This window comes from Schistocerca americana, chromosome 6 (genome assembly GCF_021461395.2).
Source record: "Schistocerca americana isolate TAMUIC-IGC-003095 chromosome 6, iqSchAmer2.1, whole genome shotgun sequence".
Lineage (NCBI taxonomy): Eukaryota > Metazoa > Arthropoda > Insecta > Orthoptera > Acrididae > Schistocerca > Schistocerca americana.
Genome location: NC_060124.1, coordinates 310,216,507 through 310,225,387, shown reverse-complemented (window position 1 = coordinate 310,225,387; position 8,881 = coordinate 310,216,507). Strand labels below are relative to the sequence as shown.

The 8,881-nt window shown below is 42.1% G+C and overlaps 1 non-coding gene across 1 annotated transcript; it reads left to right on the top strand.

Moving 5' to 3' along the window:
- The first annotated feature begins 646 nt into the window (after positions 1 to 646).
- Positions 647 to 728, top strand: Trnas-gcu. Its single transcript has one exon. It is a non-coding gene; the product is annotated as a tRNA-Ser (tRNA).
- The last annotated feature ends 8,153 nt before the right edge of the window (positions 729 to 8,881 follow it).

Sequence of the window (8,881 nt, the reverse complement as noted above, 5' to 3'; positions counted from 1 at the left end):
CAGGTGTATCAGTTTCTTTGGCTCTTCGTTCTACACCACCAGCATTGTTTTATATTAGACAATTTTCCATGCGAGAGTCATTTTGTTGCATGCACTGTCGGCTTTCGGCTTGGTCTTTCTTGGAAAAGTTTGATTTATAAATAGTGTGTATCCTCCTATCCAATATGCAGGTGATAATCATTAATGTGTTATATGTTTAACTTCTCTAAGGCAGGGGTGTCTAAACTTTTCGTCTGGCGGAACACTTCGAGAACGCTGGTACTTTCATGGAGCACCTTGTTCATTTTGAAGGTTAACAAAATCTTAGAAATGAGAATACTTGTTGTATTTGGTGATTACTTCAATTTTAAATCATAACTAAAAGCACAGAACTCATAAAAATTTTTAAAAGTTATTAGCATTATCAGAATGTCGATAAAAACACCATGTTATTAATGGTTTTTCACGGTGCGTTGATTCCCACCGAAGAACAGTGTTCTACGGAACACAGTATGGGAAACCCTGATCTAACGGCATCTCTGCTGACATGCATCCAACTTGCCCTCCATAAAAAGTTCTTTTCAATCTGACGAAACGTCCAGTTAGCAAGACCATATTTTTCTGCAGTTGCAATTACTGTTGCACGATTCAGAACTTACTTTCGCAAGACGAGGTGGCCGAGTGGTTAAGGCGTTGGACTGCTAATCCAATGTGTTCTGTACGCAGGCGTTCGAATCCCATCCTCGTCTAATGCCTTGCGTACATAACTCCTAAATACACGCGCGATTCATACTTCCTCCTGCATCTGAATTATTATATCCTCTAGACTGGAGCTGCTGTTTATAAACGTTACTTGTCTATGACTATTCACATAATTAGGCTGGCAATCTAAAAGTAACTCGGATCCACACACAAAGCTATTGCATAGCGATGTCTATTTTTCCAAATCACTTAAAAAGTTTGTTGCAGATTTGTCAGATCGCCTCTCTACTTTGCTAGAATATCGATTGAATACTGACTCAGGTATAGAAGATGACGTTATTGTGCTGTCTTACGTAACGAGGAAAAATATAAGATGCTGCGTCCAATCACGCCTTGAAAAATACATCCACAGGAGATTATTCGTAACAGCAACGAATAGCGAGCCGACGGATGCTAAATTAATGTATATTTATCGTATAACAACAGTCAGAGCGGAATACGCAAATAACTGAGAAAAATCCAAAAGACCAAAAAATCGATAATGACTGGGAGGTAACAACAAATTAACAGCGCCAATGGTGAGATGCCCGACCAGCCAGAAAGAACGACAGAGGCCGTGGGATGTCCTCTGGAAGAGAACGCCCACATAAATGACAACACACTACGAAATTGCCCACCAGGAAGAATGTAAGCAACAATTGCTTCTGTAAAGAATAACAACTATCTATAAAAAAAAAACTACGAAAATATATGGACGAAATGTGAAATGAAACAAGTCCAAGCATATAATGCACCAACTCCAAACAAGCAAAATTCAAAGGACTATAAAATGTGAAAAAATTTGCCTTGACGTCCGACGTGTTTTAATGTGTGAGAACTCGGATATAGGACTAGATCGAAATAGTCAGGTGAAATGTCGTCTCCAGTCCTGAGAGTGGAATCGAGTCGTGAAATGCCATACTCACCAAAGAAGGCAACGCTGGACAGGTTGAGAAACTGAGAAGCAGAACATAGATCGCTTGCAGTATAAATAAAATATCAAATTAATTCAACGCCAGAGCTCTGCTGTTTGGACCGCACGACGAACAAATAATAATAGGAGGAGTCGGACGTTCAGACAGACAGACAGACAGACCGACAGAAGGACAACAAAGTGAACCTATAAGAGTTACGTTTTTACTAGTTGAGATATGGAACCGTAAAAAAAAGGCCGAAGTGTAGCCTACAATGTTTTCAGGTCATACGGTGTACAATTGTCGGATGAACCTCCAGAAACGAAAGACTTAATGCGCTAAAGGCCTGGTGTCGTGGGGTTTCCTGCCGCTTGTCAAGCCTTACTCGCGCTATCATTCAATCAAAACCAAAGAAATCTCCACTCAATTTGGCTACCTAGTGGATAAAGTTATGAAAACCCTCCCTTGTTCTTCACGACTTTAATAACAGAAATCGATCAGTCGAAGCACACCGGACACATGACACAAAACTACTAGCACCTCTGCACGTCGCCACACCATACACAAAGAAAGTAAAATGTTGGCCCCTGAAGTAGCAAATGACGGAAACAAACGATGTCTACGCAAGTTGTAGGAATTAGAACTCTACCTTAAGAAACCGGCCTTTAGATTCCATATCGTTACAGTGACTACTTAATATTAATTTAAACACAGTCCCCACATGGCTATAAGGTCACATTCCCCGCCAATATCAGTTTAAAGAAAAGACTAGTGCACATGCTTGGGATAATGTTAGATCCTTTCACCATTACAGCTGTTTACGAAATCTGTTATAACTGTCCGAGATATTATCCAGGACAAACTCGAAGAACTATCAAAGATAGGTATAAAGAGCACTTGCCGGACAAGGGAGGTAATAACGTTTGTAATTCCGCCTACGTAGTTGTTCTGAACACTCTCCGAGAACATTTTAAGAAACACTAACATTGCATAAACAAAGAAAAATATTATAAGTTACATTTAATGGATGAAATTGAGATTTTTTAGCATCTAGCTAATAGAGATGGTTTTATCATAAGTGAACAGCTGCAGCTTAGTAATAAGAACTTCCTCAATGGCTTTAAGATGTTACTCACGACCGCTGAATAGCGATTTACCGGCTGCGCCTACTTTGTCGAGGAGATCATTTATCTCAAACACACTTTCCTAAGTTTGTTATCCAGCACGATATGTTTAGAGTGAAGTCCAGTTTTTATGCCCCAAGAAAGGAATCCAATATGCATAACTACAGTGACATAGAAAAAAACCGCTGCACCAAGAAGGAGTTGTGCAACGTATAGGAAAGGTGGTAGGTGTGTTTCTACATGTGAATGATGTCTGTTGAAATTTCGCACCTGTCGCATGAAATGGCGCTAGTAGCGACACTACGAGGATGTAAATCAGGTTTGCATTAAATACACGCTGTAACGGCCATGAGCGTTAGCTACCTTTGAGACTGGACGTTGGGAATTCATGTTAGCCAAGACTGCCTTTAAGACGACAAAGAATTTGAACGAGAAGCTGGATGTTTCTTCCGCGATATTGCAGAAAAACTTGTCAGGAATGTAGCCACTGTACATGATTGCTGGGAGCGGTGGTCACGAGAATGTACAGTAGCAAGAAGACCGGACACCGAACGGCCAGCTGGCATTACGATTAGAGGGAAGACCGTTTTCGGAGTGTGGTTCTGGAGCATCGTGCTGCATCTGCAGCAACAATTTGAGCATCAGTTGGCAGCATAGTGACACAATGAACTGTTACAAATCTGTTACTTCGAGTACAGCTCCGAGCCAGAAGATCCGTAACGTACATTCCACTGACCCCAAACCATCGCCATTTGCGACTTCAGTGGTGTCAAGCGAGGGCTCACTGCAGGTAGTATGGAAGTCTGTTGTATTTTCTGATGAAAGCTGGTTCTACCCTGCTGCCACTGATCAGGTGTTGGTTAGGAGGAGACCAGTTGAGGGCCTGCAACCAAACCTCTGCCTCGTGATGACTGGGTGTTGTGTGATGTCCTTAGGTTAGTTAGGTTTAAGTAGTTCTAATTTCTAGGGGACTGATGACCATAGATGTTAAGTCCCATAGTGCTCAGAGCCATTTGAACCATTTTTTTCCAACCAAACCTGTTTGTGTGCTAGACACGCTGAACATACACGTCTAGTTGTGATCTGGGGTGTATTTTCGTATGACAGCAGGGGCACGCACCCTGACTGCATATTTGTACGTCAATCTGATGAATCGACCTGTTGAGCTGACACTGATGTACAGCATCCCACATACAGCTGTTGTAACCCAACATGCTACACGGAGATCGACATATTGCCCTGGCCTGCTCGATCATCAGATCCATCTCCATTCTAGCGCATATGAAACATCACCGATCACCAGACGAGAACTCCAGCGTCATCCACAACAGCTATTAACCGCCCCTATATTGTTCAGGGAAGAATGGGTAGCTTTGAGGGATGAAGTAGTGAGGGCGGCAGACGATCACGTACGTAAAAAGACGAGAGCTAGTAGAAATATTGAATTTAATTGATGAAAGGAGAAAATGGTTCAAATGGCTCTGAGCACTATGGGACTTAACATCTGTGGTCATCAGTTCCCTAGAACTTAGAACTACTTAAACCTAACTGACCTAAGGACATCACACACATCCATGCCCGAGGCAGGATTCGAACCTGCGACCATAGCAGTCGCGCGGTTCCGGAATGAGCGCCTAGAACCGCTAGACCACCGCGGCCGGCTGATGAAAGGAGAATATATAGAAATGCAGTAAATGAAGCAGGCAAAAAGGAATACAAACCTCTCAAAAATGAGATCGACAGGAAGTCCAAAATGGCTAAGCAGGCATGGCTAGAGGACAAATGTAAGGATGCAGAGGCTTCTCACTAGGGGTAAGATAGATACTGCCTACAGGAAAATTAAAGAGACCTTTGGAGAAAAGAGAACCACTTGTATGAATATCAAGAGCTCAGATCGAAACCCAGTTCTAAGCAAAGAAGGGAAAGCAGAAAAGTGGAAGGAGTATATAGAGTGTCTATACAAGGGCGATGTACTTGAGGACAATATTATGGAAATGGAGGAGGATGTAGACGAAAATGATATGGGAGATACGATACTGCGTGAAGAGTTTGACAGAGCACTGAAAGACCTGAGTCGAAACAAGGCCCCGGGAGTAGACAACATTCCATTAGAACTACTGACGGCCTTGGGAGAGCCAGACCAGCACGATGTATGAGACAGGCGAGATACCCTCAGACTTCAAGAAGAATATAATAATTCCAATCCCAAAGAAAGCAGGTGTTGACAGATGTGAGAATTACCGAACTATCAGTTTAATAAGTCACAGCTGCAAAATAATAACGCGAATTCTTTACAGACGAATGGAAAAACTGGTAGAAGCCGACCTCGAGGAAGATCAGTTTGGATTCCGTAGAAATATTGGAACACGTGAGGCAATACTGACCTTACGACTTATCTTAGAAGAAAGATTAAGGAAAGGCAAACCTACGTTCCTAGCATTTGTAGACTTAGTGAAAGCTTTTGACAATGTTGTCTGGAACACTTTCAAACTCTGAAGGTGGCAGGGGTAAAACACAGGGAGCGAAAGGCTATTTACAATTTGTACAGAAACCAGATGGCTGTTATAAGAGTCGAGGGGCATGAAAGGGAATCAGTGGTTGGGAAAGGAGTGAGACAGGGTTTTAGCCTCTCCCCGATGTTATTCAATCTGTATATTGAGCAAGCAGTAAAGGAAACAAAAGAAAAATTCGGAGTAGGTATTAAAATTCATGGACAAGAAGTAAAAACTTTGAGGTTCGCCGATGACATTGTAATTCTGTCAGAGACAGCAAAGGACTTGGAAGAGCAGTTGAACGGAATGGACAGTGTCTTGAAAGGAGGATATAAGATGAACATCAACAAAAGCAAAACGAGGATAATGGAATGTAGTCGAATTAAATCGGATGATGCTGAGGGAATTAGACTACGAAATGAGACACTTAAAGTAGTAAAGGAGTTTTGCTATTTGGGGAGTAAAATAACTGATGACGGTCGAAGAAGAGAGGATATAAAATGTAGACTGGCAATGGCAAGGGAAGCATTTCTGAAGAAGAGAAATTTGTTAACATCGAGTATAGATATAAGTGGGCCCAGGAAATGACCTGGGGGGGGGGGGGGGGGGGGTCTCTGCAGACATCATGAGACTCTGGCATAAAATGGGGGTGATACGCGATTACAAGAACTCAGCAAGAGAGTTCTCACAGCCTCTGTCACCTCGATTCTCCAACTTCCTACCTACACGTGGTGCCCCTGTTAAGCCGAGCAACTCAGCGGAAGGTTGGGTAACCAACCCGAGCGGGAAACTGAGTCGGTGAGCAGGTAGGAGTTAGAGGACAGTGGAAGGCAACGGGAAACCACCACTGAACTATCCCCAGAAAACCCCATGGCTTCGCTCAGCTCAAAATGTTCCGGAGTTTCAAGTTCCCCGATCGGATCTCCGGGGGGAACCAGGTTGAGAGGAGCTTCACGAAGAGTAAGATGGTGCAAAGAGAAGCACTGTATAGGAACATGGAATGTAAGATCCATGTATCAAGGGAAACTAGACGTAGTGAAAAGAGAAATAGAGAAAATTAACATCGACATATTGGGAATCAGTGAAATGAGGTGGACTGGCATGGGAGAATTTGCTTCGGATGGCCATAAGGTGTATTATTCTGGGCACGATAACAACAGAAGTAATGGAGTAGCCTTCATAGTTAGTGATAAAGTGAGAAAAGCTGTAATGGGATGCAAATATAAAAATGATAGAATGATGTCCATCAGACTTCAAGGTCAGCCCCTCAGCATCACAGTAATTCAAGTTTATGCACCAACAACCGATGCTGAAAAGGAAATTATTGACCAGTTCTATGGAGATTTACAAGAATTACTACTGTCAACACCAAAAAAGGATGTCGTCTTCATAGTTGGAGGTTGGAATGTAAAAGTGGGAAATCAAGCTGTAGAAGGTATAACAGGGAAATATGGTCTTGGTACAACAAATGAAGCTGGACAGAGACTCCTAGAATTCTGCCAAGAAAATTCATTGATAATTACTGATACTGTTTCAACTACCAAAACGACACCTATATACCTGGACTTCGCCAGATGGCCAACACCGGAACCAAATTGATTACATACTTTGTAATCAGAGGTGGAAGAGCGCGGTTCAGTCAGCTACGACAAGACCTGGGGCTGACTGCGCATCAGATCACGAGCTCCTGATTGCAAAATTTCGGCTGAAACTTCAGAATGTAGCAAAAAGTATCCCAACTTGTAGATACGACCTTAACTCTATACCCTCCGACTACGCTGTAGAGGTACAAAACAGATTTAATGTATTACAGCTGGAGGACAAAAGCTCGCAAGAGATGTGGACAGAAGTAGCTAATACTGTCAAGGAGGCCGCAGAGAAACACATTCCCAAGAAAAGGAACAGTAAGAATGCTAGATGGCTATCAGTTGAGGCACTGCAAGTTGCAGAAGAACGAAGGAAAGGAAAAATCAAGGGAACTAGATCAGCTATGTTTGAATTAAATAAAGATTTTCAGAAATTAGCTAGAAGAGATAAAAATATATTCTTTAATGAACAGTGCAAGGAAGTTGAAGACATTAACGGAATGGGGAATACAAGAGATCTTTATAAGAAAATTAGAGAAATTAAAGGAAAATTCCAGGCAAAAATTGGAATGATAAAAGATAGAAACGGGAAAGATCTGAGTGAAGCAGAGGATGTTAAGGAAAGATGGGCAGAATATGTAGAAGACCTATACAATAAAGAACTGCGTAATGACAGGGCTCCTACTGCTGATGTTAATGTTAATTTACAACTAGAGCCAGATATTTTGGAGAGCGAAATCCAGTGGGCCCTTGAAAATATGGCTGATAACAAAACTAGTGGACATGATGAAATACCAGCAGAATTGTTTAAAGTCACTGGAAAGGATGCAGTGAAAGTGCTGCACTCAATATGTCAAAAAATATGGATCACGCAGCAGTGGTCAGAAGACTGGAAAAGATTAGTATTCATCCCCATTCCAAAGAAAAGTTCTAAAGAATGCTCAGATTACCGAACAATCGCACTTATTTCTCATTCTAGCAAAGTTATGTTGAAAATCTTACAAAATAGACTTCGCCAATATCTAGATCGAGAGCTATCAGAAGAACAAGCTGGATTTAGGAGAGGAAGAGGAACTAGAGATCAAATTGCTAACATTCGGTGGTTAATGGAAAAAGCGAGAGAATTCCAGAAAGATGTGTACCTCTGCTTTATTGACTACACCAAAGCCTTCGACTGCGTTGATGACAACAAATTATGGAACGTACTGAAAAACATGGGTGTACCGGATCACCTCATTATCTGATACGGAGCTTATACCTTGACCAAGAAGCCACGGTGAGAACTTTGTATGGAACAACGAAATGGATAAAGGTTCAGAAAGCGGTCCGACAAGGTTGCATACTGTCACCGTACTTATTCAATCTGTATGCAGAACATGTTATGAGGAATTCGAGGCTAGATGAAGGAGAAACAGGAATTAAAATAGCTGGAATAAATGTAAACAACCTCAGGTACGCGGATGATACGATCCTGTTGGCAGAAAGTGAAGAAGAATTGAGAACACTCTTACTGAAGGTGAAAGACGAAAGTGAAAAGGCCGGTCTTATGCTGAATGTGAAGAAAACGAAAATTATGACGGCTACACCTACCAATTCGTGGGATATAGCAGGAGAAACCATGGTGGTAGTGACCACATTCAGTTATCTCGGTTCCCAGATCTCTGCTGATGGCGACTGCAGCCATGAAATCCGGAGACGCCTGTTGCTCGGTAGACAGGCGATGTCAAACCTTGACAAGGTTATAAGGTCCAGAGATATAACACTAGCAACAAAGATCCGTATTGTGAGGGCTATGGTCTTTCCAGTTGTATGGATGTGAGACCTGGACCATTAGAAAGGCTGAACGGCGAAGAATTGACTCCTTCGAATTGTGGTGTTGGAGGAAACTTCTTAGAGTTACATGGACTGCAAAGAGAACCAACAGATCAATATTGGAGCAAATAAAACCAGACTTCTCCCTGGAAGGTCTAATGTTAAAACAAAAGCTGACCTACTTTGGACACACAATGCGAAGGCATGCCTCGCTGGAAAAAACATTAATGCTG